Raw genomic sequence first — 12,946 nt, 5'->3', positions numbered from 1 at the left:
GCAAAAAGAGTAGATTGGAAACAAAAATTGTAGGTCGAAAACTTATATGATGGAAAATAGACCCGGGGCCATAGGTTTCACTAGAGGCTTCTCTCAGGAAAGAAAATATTACGGTGGGCGAACAAATTACTGCCGAGCAATTGATAGAAAAGCACAAAGTTATGATGATATCTAAGGCAATGATCATGAATATGGCATCACGTCTGTGTCAAGTAGACCGACTCCTGCCTGCATCTACTACTATTACTCCACACATCGACCGCTATCTAGCATGCATCTAAGTATTAAGTTCATAAAGAACGGAGTAATGCTTTAAGCAATATGACATGATGTAGAGGAATTAACTCAAGAAATATGATGAAAACCCCATCTTTTTATCCTCGATGGCAACAATACAATACGTGCCTTGCTGCCCCTACTGTCACTGGGAATGGACACCGCAAGATTGAACCCGAAGCTAAGCACTTCTCCCATTCCAAGAAAAAACAATCTAGTTGGGCAAACCAAATTGATAGTTCGAAGAGACTTGTGAAAATATCAAATCATGCATATACGAATTCAGATAAGATTCAAATAATATTCGTAGATAAGCTGATCATAAATCCACAATTCATCTGATCTCGGCAAACACACCGCAAAAAAGTATTACATCGAATAGATCTCCAAGAACATCGAGGAGAACATGGTATTGAGAATCGAAGAGAGAGAAGAAGCCATCTAGCTACTAGCTATGGACCTGTAGGTCTATGGTAAACAACTCACACTTCATCTGAAGGGCAATGGTGTTGATGTAGAAGCCCTCCGTCATCGAATCCCCCTCCGGCAGGATGCCGGAAAAGGCCCCTAGACGGGATCTCACGGGTACAGAAGGTTGCGGCGGTGGAAAAGTATTTTGGTGGCCCTCTGTGTTGGTTTTGGGATATATGAGAATATATAGGCGAAGAAACTAGGTCGGTGGAGTCACGAGGGGCCCACAAGGGTGGGACGCACGCTCTACCCCCGGGCATGCCCTCCGTCCTTGTGGCCGCCTCGTGGCTTCTCCGACTTGCACTCCAAGTCCTCTGGATGTCTTCTGGTCCAAGAAAATTCATCGCGAAAGTTTTATTCCGTTTGGTTTCCGTTTGGTATTCCTTTTGTGCGAAACTCTAAAATAAGGAAAAAACAAGAACTGGCACTAGGCTCTAGGTTAATAGGTTAGTCCCAAAAATAATATAAAATCGCATAATAATGCATATAAAACATTCAAAACAGATAATATAATAGCATGGAACAATAAAAAAAATTAGATACGTTGGAGACGTATCAAGCATGCCCAAGCTTAATTCCTGCTGGTCCTCTAGTATTTAAACGATAAAAATAGATTTTTGATGTGGAATGCTATCTAACATATTTATCCATGTAATTTCTTTTATTGTGACATGAATGTTCAAATCCATATGATTCAAAAAAAAAGTTTAATATTGACATAAAAACAATAATACTTCAAGCATACTAACAAGGCAATTATGCCTTTTCAAAAGAAAATGGCCAAAGATAGCTTATCCCTACAAAATCCTATAGTCTGGCTATACTCCATCTTCATCACACAAAATATTTAAATCATGCACAACCTGGATGACAAGCCAAGCAATTGTTTCATACTTTTGATGTTCTCAAACTTTTTCAACTTTCACGCAATACATGAGCGTGAGGCATGGACATAGCACTATAGGTATAATAGACGGTGGTTGTGGAGAAGACAAAAAGAAGGAGATAGTCTCACATCAACTCGGTGTATCAACGGGCCATGGAGATTCCCATCAATAGACATCAATGTGAGTGAGTAGGGATTGCCATGCAACGGATGCACTAGAGCTATAAGTTTATGGAAGCTCGAAAAGAAACTAAGTGGTTGTGCATCCAACTTGCTTGCTCACGAAGACCTAGGGCAATTTGAGGAAGCCCATCATTGGAATAAACAAGCCAAGTTCTATAATGAAAAATTCCCACTAGTATATGAAAGTGACAATATAGGAGACTCTCTATCATGAAGATCATGGTGCTACTTTGAAGCACAAGTGTGGTAAAAGGATAGTAGCGTTGCCCCTTCTATCTTTTCTCTCATTTTTTCATTTGGGCCTTCTCTCATTTTTTTTGGCCTCTTTTTTTCGTCCGGAGTCTCATCCCAACTTGTGGGGGAATCATAGTCTCCATCATCCTTTCCTCACATGGGAAAATGCTCTAATAATGAAGATCATCACACTTTTATTTGCTTACAACTCGATACTTAGAAAAAAAATATGACTCTATATGAATGCCTCCGGCGGTGTACCAGGATGTGCAAAGAATCAAGAGTGACATGTATGAAAGAATTATGAACGGTGGCTTTGCCACAAATACGATGTAAACATTGTGATCATGCAAAGCAATATGACAATGATGGAGCTTGTAATAATAAATGGAACGGTGGAAAGTTGCATGGCAATATATCTCGGAATGGCTATGGAAATGCCATAATAGGTAGGTATGGTGGCTGTTTTGAGGAAGGTATATGGTGGGTTTATGGTACCGGCGAAAGTTGCGCGGTACTAGAGAGGCTAGCAATGGTGGAAGGGTGAGAGTCCGTATAGTCCATGGACTCAACATTAGTCACAAAGAACTCATATACTTATTGCAAAAATCTATTAGTTATCGAAACGAAGTACTACACGCATGCTCCTAGGGGGATAGATTGGTAGGAAAAGACCATCGCTCGTCCCCGACCGCCAGTCATAAGGAAGACAATCAATAAATAAATCATGCTCCGACTTCACCACATAATGGTTCACCATACGTGCATGCTACGGGAATCACAAACTTTTACACAAGTATTTATAAAATTCACAATTACTTACTAGCATGACTTTAATATCACCATCTTCATATCTCAAAAGAATCATAAGGAATCAAACTTCTCATAATATTCAATGCACTTTATGTTAATTTTTTTATTATATCCCTCTTGGATGCCTATCAGATTAGGACTAAATTTATAACCAAAGCAAAATAACATGCTGTTTAGAGATACTCAAAATAATATAAGTGAAGCATGAGAGTTTGACAATTTCTATAAAATAAAACCACCGCCGTGCTCTAAAAAGATATAAGTGAAGCACTAGAGCAATATTGCCTAGCTCAAAAGATATAAGTGAAGCACATAGAGTATTCTAATAAATCACGATTCATGCGTGTCTCTGTCAAAAGGTGTGTACCTCAAGGATGATTGTGGCAAACCAAAAAGCAAAGGCTCAAATCATACGAGATGCTCCAAGCAAAACACATATCATGTGGTGAATAAAATATAGCCTCAAGTGAAGTTACCGATAGACAAAGACGAAAGAGGAGATGACTTCCGGGGCATCCCCAAGCTTAGGCTCTTGGTTGTCCTTGAATACTACCTTGGGCATCCCCAAGCTTAGGCTCTTGCCACTCCTATTACATAGTCCATCAAATCCTTACCGAAAACTTAACAACACAAAACTCGACCGAAATTCTCATAAGCTTCGTTAGTATAAGAAAATAAATCACCACTTTTGGTACTGTTGTGAACTCATTCTTTATTTATATTGGTGTAATAGATTCTTCAAAATAAGCAAACAACAAAAAGAAAACAGAATTTGCAAAAATAGAACAGTGTGTAGCAATCTGGATATTTCGAATACTTCTGTAACTCTAAAAATTCCGAAAAATTAGGAAACCCTAAGAAATTCGTTTATTAATCTTCTGCAAAAAGAATCAACTCAAAAGCACACTATTGCAAAAAAATGATAATTATTTTCCTGGGCACAAAAGTTTCTGTTTTTCAGCAAGATCAGATCAACTATCATCGTAAGCTATCTAGAGGTCTTACTTGGCACAAACACTAATTAAAACACAAAACCACACCTAAGCAGAGGCTAGATGAATTATTTAATGCAAAACAGAACCTAAAAAGCAAAAAAAATAAAGTTGGGTTGCCTCCCAACAAGCGTTATTGTTTAACGCCCTTAGCTAGGCATAAAACACGGATGGATCAAGGTATAATCATAATAATGATAGGGCAAATCTCGAAAACTCATCTCATACTCCCTTCGTTCACGATCAAGTTTTGTTTGTGGTAAGCAAAAGTAATCAAAAGGGCTAAACCTAATAGGATAAGAATCCTCAAGATCGATCTCGGGAGGAATTGGTTCCTCCTTCGGACCTTCATATTGTATGACCAACTCATCATTATAAGCATTCTTTTGGCAAAAAGTCATGAGCTTGTGTCCAAGAGAGAAATCCAATCCATTGTTTCGTATAGAAAAATTATCATTAAGCTCAGAAATCTTATCAACTAAAATATCGGTAGGGACTCTCTTTCTTAAATGTTCATTATAAGCAACATGATCTAGAGATCGTAAACGCATTATATCCTATTGATTAAAAAGAATTCTCTCAATGGGAGGGCGACCACCATCTACTTTATAATGCGCAAAAATTTCACTAGCTTCATTCATAATAAACCTAAACTCATGAGCTAGAAATATAGTGGCGGCACGCTTAACAGAAGAATGCTCAATATTTGAAAATTCTAAAAAGATCCTTTGTATGGAAGGATGCATATGAACAAATTGTCTTTCAAGTTCAACTATGACCAAAGATATAGCATCCTCAAGGCTACTAGTTTTATGGAGAATAGATCCACCCAAAGTGGAAAGCGCACCGGCACAAGTAAAGAAATCTTGAATAACCCCTTTTCCAATAATATTGCCGCTACCTATGCAAAGCTTTTTAGTATGTAGAATAGTAGATTCTTGCTACCTCTTGAGCACTGCGTTGGTTTTACCTTGAAGAGGAAAGGGTGATGCAGCAAAGTAGCGTAAGTATTTCCCTCAGTTTTTGAGAACCAAGGTATCAATCCAGTAGGAGGCTACGCGCGAGTCCCTCACACCTACACAAAACAAATAAATCCTCGCAACCAAGGCGATAAGGGGTTGTCAATCCCTTCACGGTCACTTACGAGAGTGAGATCTGATAGATATGATAGGATAATATTTTTGGTGTTTTTGTGATAAAGATGCAAAGTAAAATAAAAGCAAAGTAAAAAGCAAAGGAAATAACTAAGTGTTGGAAGATTAATATGATGGAAGATAGACCCGGGGGCATAGGTTTCACTAGTGGCTTCTCTCAAGGGCATAAGTATTTTATGGTGGGTGAACAAATTACTGTTGAGCAATTGACAGAATTGAGCATAGTTATGAGAATATCTAGGTATGATCATGTATATAGGCATCACGTCCGAGACAAGTAGACCGACTCCTGCCTGCATCTACTACTATTACTCCACACATCGACCGCTATCCAGCATGCATCTAGAGTATTAAGTTCATAAAAACAGAGTAACGCCTTAAGCAAGATGACATGATGTAGAGGGATAAATTCATGCAATATGATAAAAAAAACCATCTTGTTATCCTCGATGGCAACAATACAATACGTGCCTTGCTGCCCCTACTGTCACTGGGAAAGGACACCGCAAGATTGAACCCAAAGCTAAGCACTTCTCCCATTGCAAGAAAGATCAATCTAGTAGGCCAAACCAAACTGATAATTCGAAGAGACTTGCAAAGATAACCAATCATACATAAAAGAATTCAGAAGATTCAAATATTGTTCATAGATAAACTTGATCATAAACCCACAATTCATCGGTCTCAACAAACACACCGCAAAAAGAAGATTACATCGAATAGATCTCCACGAGAGAGGGGGAGAACATTGTATTGAGATCCAAAAAGAGAGAAGAAGCCATCTAGCTACTAACTATGGTCCCGAAGGTCTGAGGTAAACTACTCACACTTCATCGGAGGGGCTATGGTGTTGATGTAGAAGCCCTCCATGATCGATGCCCCCTCTGGCGGAGCTCCGGAACAGGCCCCAAGATGGGATCTCGTGGGTACAGAAGGTTGCGGCGGTGGAATTAGGTTTTTGGCTCTGTATCTGATCGTTTGGGGTACATAGGTACATATAGGAGGAAGGAGTACGTCGGTGGAGCAACAGGGGGCCCACGAGGGTGGAGGGCGCGCCCTGGGGGGGGGGGGTAGGCGCGCCCCCCTACCTCGTGGCCTCCTCCTTTGTTTCTTGACGTAGGGTCCAAGTCTCCTGGATCATATTTGTTCTGAAAATCACATTCCCAAAGGTTCAATTCCGTTTGGACTCCATTTGATATTCCTTTTCTGCGAAACTCTGAAATAGGCAAAAAACAGCAATTCTGGGCTGGGCCTCCGGTTAATAGGTTAGTCCCAAAAAATATAAAAGTGCATAATAAAGCCCAATAATGTCCAAAATAGTAGATAATATAGCATGGAGCAATAAAAAATTATAGATACGTTGGATACGTATCAAGCATCCCCAAGCTTAATTCCTGCTCGTCCTCGAGTAGGTAAATGACAAAAACAGAATTTTTGATGCGGAGTGCTACTTGGCATAATTTCAATGTAATTCTTCTTAATTGTGGTATGAATATTCAGATCCGAAAGATTCAAGACAAAAGTTTAATATTGACATAAAAATAATAATACTTCAAGCATACTAACAAAGCAATCATGTCCTCTCAAAATAACATGGCCAAAGAAAGTTATCCCTCCAAAATCATATGGTCTGGCTATGCTCTATCTTCACCACACAAAGTATTTAAATCATGCACAACCCCGATGACAAGCCAAGCAATTGTTTCATACTTTTGACGTTCTCAAACTTTTTCAATCTTCACGCAATACATGAGCGTGAGCCATGGACATAGCACTATAAGTGGAATAGAATGGTGGTTGTGGAGAAGACAAAAAGGGAGAAGATAGTCTCACACCAACTAGGCGTATCAACGGGCTATGGAGATGCCCATCAATAGATATCAATGTGAGTGAGTAGGGATTGCCATGCAACGGATGCACTAGAGCTATAAGTATATGAAAGCTCAACAAAAGAAACTAAGTGGGTGTGCATCCAACTCGCTTGCTCACGAAGACCTAGGGCATTTTGAGGAAGCCCATCATTGGAATATACAAGCCAAGTTCTATAATGAAAAATTCCCACTAGTATATGAAAGTGACAAAATGAGAGACTCTCTATCATGAAGATCATGGTGCTACTTTGAAGCACAAATGTGGTAAAAGGATAGTAACATTGTCCCTTCTCTCTTTTTCTCTCATTTTTTATTTGGGCCTTTCTCTTTTTTTATGGCCTCTTTTTTTTCGTCCGGAGTCTCATCCCGACTTGTGGGGGAATCATAGTCTCCATCATCCTTTTCCTCACTTGGGACAATGCTCTAAAAATGAAGATAATCACACTTTTATTTTCTTACAACTCAACAATTACAACTCGATACTTAGAACAAAATATGACTCTATATGAATGCCTCCGGCGGTGTACCGGGATATGCAATGAATCAAGAGTTACAAGTATGAAAGAATTATGAACGGTGGCTTTGCCACAAATACGATGTCAACTACATGATCATGCAAAGCAATATGACAATGATGGAGCGTGTCATAATAAACGGAATGGTGGAAATTTGCATGGCAATATATCTCGGAATGGCTATGGAAATGCCGTGATAGGTAGGTATGGTGGCTGGTTTGAGGAAGGTTTATGGTGGGTGTATGATACCGGCGAAAAGTGCGTGGTATTAGAGAGGCTAAGAATGGTGGAAGGAAGAAAAGTGCGTATGATCCATGGACTCAACATTAGTCATAAAGAACTCATATACTTATTGCAAAAATCTACAAGTTATCAAAGCAAAGTATTACGGGAATGCTCCTAGGGGGATAGATTGGAAGGAAAAGACCATCGCTCGTCCCCGACCGCCACTCATAAGGAAGACAATCAATAAATAAATTATGCTCTGACTTCATCACATAACGGTTCACCATACGTGCATGCTACGGGAATCAAAAACTTTAACACAAGTATTTCTCAAATTCACAACTACTCAACTAGCATGACTCTAATATCACCATCTTTATATCTCAAAACAATTATCAAGCATCAAACTTTTCTTAGTATTCAACACACTCATAAGAAAGTTTTTACTAATCTTGAATACCAAGCATATTAGGATTATTTAAGAAATTTACCATGCTATATAAGACTCTCAAAATAATCTAAGTGAAGCATGAGAGATCAAAAGTTTCTATAAAACAAATCCACCACCGTGCTCTAAAAGATATAAGTGAAGTACTAGAGCAAAACTATATAACTCAAAAGATATAAGTGAAGCACATAGAGTATTCTAATAATTTCCGAATCATGTGTTGCTCTCTCAAAAGGTGTGTACAGCAAGGATGATTGTGGTAAACTAAAAAGCAAAGACTCATATCATACAAGAGGCTCCAAGCAAAACACATATCATGTGGTGAATAAAAATATAGCTCCAAGTAAAGTTACCGATGGAAGTAGACGAAAGAGGGGATGCCTTCCGGGGCATCCCCAAGCTTTGGCTTTATGGTGTCCTTAGATTATCTTGGGGGTGCCATGGGCATCCCCAAGCTTAGGCTCTTGCCACTCCTTGTTCCATAATCCATCAAATCTTTCACCCAAAACTTGAAAACTTCACAACACAAAACTCAACAGAAAATCTCGTGAGCTCCGTTAGCAAAAGAAAACAAAAGACCACTTCAAGTTACTGTAATGAACTCATTATTTATTTATATTGGTGTTAAACCTACTGTATTCGAACTTGTCTACGGTTTATAAACTCTTTTACTAGCCATAGATTCATCAAAATAAGCAAACAACACACGAAAAACAGAATCTGTCAAAAACATAACAGTCTGTAGTAATCTGTAACTAACGCAAACTTCTGGGACTCCAAAAAATCATCCAAAATAGGACGACCTAGACAATTTGTTTATTGATCAGAAGCAATTGGAATCACTATTTTATCACGTTCTGGTGATTTTTAACAATTATTTTCGTGAACAGAAAGTTTTCGGAAATTTCTGCAAGATCAAATAACTATCATCCAAGAATATCCTATAGGTTTAACTTGGCACAAACACTAATTAAAACATAAAAACACATCTAACCAGAGGCTAGAACAAATATTTATTCCTAAAAATAAACAAAAAGCAAAAAACTAAAAATAAAATTGGGTTGCCTCCCAACAAGCGCTATCGTTTAACGCCCCTAGCTAGGCATAAAAGCAAGGATAGATCTAGGTGTTGCCATAATAATGGTACGGCAAGTCATGAAAACTTTTCTCATATTCTCTACGTTCAGCTGCAAGTTTTCTTTGAGGCAAGCAAAAATAATCAAAAGGGCTAAATTTAATGGGACAAAAGTCCCCAAGATCAATCTCGGGAGGTATGGGTTCCTCCCTTGGCCCTTTGTATTGCACAACCAATTCATCATTACAAGCATTCTTTTGGCAAAAAGTCACAAGCCTTTGTTCAAGAGGAAAACCTAATCCATTATTCTGAATAGCAAAATCATCATTAAGCTTGGAAATTCTATCAACTAGAACATCAGCTGGAACCTTTTTCCTAAGATTTTCATTATAAGCAACATGATCCATAGACTGTAAACGCATCATGTCTTCTTGATTAAAAAGGATAGCTTCTATGGGAGGATGGCTAGCATATACCCTATAATGCGCAAAGATTTCTTTAGCCTCTTTCATTATGAATCTAAACTCATGAGCCAAAAAGATAGTGGCGGCATGCTTAACAGAAGAATGCTCAATATTAGAGAATTCTAGGAAAATTCTTTGTATGCAAGGATGCATGTGCATAGATTGCCTTTCAAGTTCAACTATAAGCATGGCAATAGCATCCGCAAGACTACTAGTTCTATGAAGAATAGAACCGCTCATAGAAGGCAAAACACCGGCACAAGTAAAGAAATCTTGAATAACTCCTTTTCCAATAATATTACCACTACCAATTTGAAATCTTTTTGTATACAAGGTAGGGGGTTCTTCAGCAGGAGCATCAGAATTTCCCATGATAATATTATTGTCCATATCGGCAATAATTTCCCCAATTTCAGACATAACGACAGAAAGAGCGAGGGGCAAAAAGAAGAAGGCGAACGGAAAAGAGAGGGCGAATAAAACGGCAAGGGTGAAGTGGGGGAGAGGAAAACGAGAGGCAAATGGCAAATAATGTAATGTGGGAGATAAGGGATTGTGATGGGTACTTGGTATGTTGACTTTTGCGTAGACCTCCCCGGCAACGGCGCCAGAAATCCTTCTTGCTACCTCTTGAGCACTGCGTTGGTTTTCCCTTGAAGAGGAAAGGGTGATGCAGCAAAGTAGTGTAAGTATTTCCCTCAGTTTTTGAGAACCAAGGTATCAATCCAGTAGGAGGCTACGCGCGAGTCCCTCGCACCTACACAAAACAAATAAATCCTCGCAACCAACACAATAAGGGGTTGTCAATCCCTTCACGGTCACTTACGAGAGTGAGATCTGAGAGATATGATAGGATAATATTTTTGGTATTTTTGTGATAAAGATGCAAAGTAAAATAAAAGCAAAGTAAAAAGCAAAGGAAATAACTAAGTGTTGGAAGATTAATATGATGGAAGATAGACCCGGGGGCATAGGTTTCACTAGTGGCTTCTCTCAAGAGCATAAGTATTTTACGGTGGGTGAACAAATTACTGTTGAGCAATTGACAGAATTGAGCATAGTTATGAGAATATCTAGGTATGATCATGTATATAGGCATCACGTCCGAGACAAGTAGACCGACTCCTGCCTACATCTACTACTATTACTCCACACATCGACCGCTATCCAGCATGCATCTAGAGTATTAAGTTCATAAAAACAGAGTAACGCCTTAAGCAAGATGACATGATGGAGACGGATAAATTCATGCAATATGATAAAAAAACCATCTTGTTATCCTCGATGGCAACAATACAATACGTGCCTTGCTGCCCCTACTGTCACTAGGAAAGGACACCGCAAGATTGAACCCAAAGCTAAGCACTTCTCCCATTGCAAGAAAGATCAATCTAGTAGGCCAAACCAAACTGATAATTCGAAGAGACTTGCAAAGATAACCAATCATACATAAAAGAATTCAGAAGATTCAAATATTGTTCATAGATAAACTTGATCATAAACCCACAATTCATCGGTCTCAACAAACACACCGCAAAAAGAAGATTACATCGAATAGATCTCCACGAGAGAGGGGGAGAACATTGTATGGAGATCCAAAAAGAGAGAAGAAGCCATCTAGCTACTAACTATGGACCCGAAGGTCTGAGGTAAACTACTCACACTTCATCGGAGGGGCTATGGTGTTGATGTAGAAGCCCTCCGTGATCGATGCCCCCTCCGGCGGAGCTCCAGAACAGGCCCCAAGATGGGATCTCGTGGGTACAGAAGGTTGCGGTGGTGGAATTAGGTTTTTGGCTCCGTATCTGATCGTTTGGTGGTAGGTAGGTATATATAGGAGGAAGGAGTACGTCGGTGGAGCAACAGGGGGCCCACGAGGGTGGAGGGCGCGCCCTGGGGGGGGGGGGTAGGCGCGCCCCCTACCTGGTGGCCTCCTCCTTTGTTTCTTGACGTAGGATCCAAGTCTCCTAGATCGTATTCGTTCTAAAAATCACGTTCCCGAAGGTTTCATTCCGTTTGGACTCCGCTTGATATTCCTTTTCTGCGAAACTCTGAAATTGGCAAAAAAACAGCAATTCTGGGCTGGGCCTCCGGTTAATAGGTTAGTCCCAAAAATAATATAAAAGTGAATAATAAAGCCCAATAATGTCCAAAACAGTAGATAATATAGCATGGAGCAATCAAAAATTATAGATACGTTGGAGACGTATCAATTCTTCATTAGGATTAGTGTTGGCAAAAGCATCAAAATTTCCCTCATCGTTACTACTATCTTTTTTATTGATAACTGAGGGAGTCCTAGATTAAGGGGTCCTTGGATGGTCGGGCCATGTGACATGGGTCGAACTAATGGGCCATGAAAGTACAAGATAGAAGGCCTTTCCTCGCGTCCGGATGGGGGTCTCCTTGGCGTGATAGCAAGCTTGGCGGCTAGTCGTATAGTTTCCTTTCTCTATAAACTGACTTTGTACAACCCTGGCCCTCTCCGGTGTCTATATAAACTAGAGGGTTTAGTCCGTTGAGGCGATCACAATCATACAGGCTAGACATCTAGGTTTTAGCCATTACGATCTTGAGGTAGATCAACTCTTGTAACCCCTATATTCATCATAGTCAATCAAGCAGGAAGTAGGGTATTACCTCCGTTAAGAGGGCCCGAACCTGGGTAAAATCGTGTCCCCTTCCTCCTGTTACAGTTCGAGACCCCCTACCCGAGATCGGCCGGTTTTGACACCGACAATAACCTCCCCAATTTTAGACATGGTGACAGCAAACAAATCGAGCAAACTTAAAGTGAACGAAGAAGACGAATGGAAGAGGGGCAAAGAAAAGGCAAATCTTTTCAAAAATCGTTTTAGAAGTGGGGAAGAGGAAAACAAGAGGCGAATGGCGAATAATGTAATGCAAGAGATGAGAGTTTATGATGGGTACTTGGTATGTCTTGACTTGGCGTCGATCTCCCCGGCAACGGCGCCAAAAATTCTTCCTGCTACGTCTTGAGCTTGCGTTGGTTTTTCCCTTGAAGAGGAAAGGATGATGCAGCGAAGTAGAGTAAGTATTTCCCTCAGTTTGAGAACCAAGGTATCAATCCAGTAGGAGACAATGAAGAAGTCACTGAATAGATGCACAAACAATCAACAACTTGCACCCAACCCGATAAATGGGTTGTCAATCCGTTCACGGTTACTTGCGAAAGTGAGATCTGATAGAGATAGATAAACGGTAAAGTAAATATTTTTGGTATTTTTGGTTTATAGATCGGAAAGTAAAAGATTGCAAAAAGAGTAGATTGGAAACTAAAAATGTAGATTGAAAACTTATATGACGGAAAATAGATCC

Source organism: Aegilops tauschii, chromosome 5, assembly GCF_002575655.3.
Source record: "Aegilops tauschii subsp. strangulata cultivar AL8/78 chromosome 5, Aet v6.0, whole genome shotgun sequence".
Classification (NCBI taxonomy): domain Eukaryota; kingdom Viridiplantae; phylum Streptophyta; class Magnoliopsida; order Poales; family Poaceae; genus Aegilops; species Aegilops tauschii.
This window is presented reverse-complemented; position numbering follows the sequence as displayed.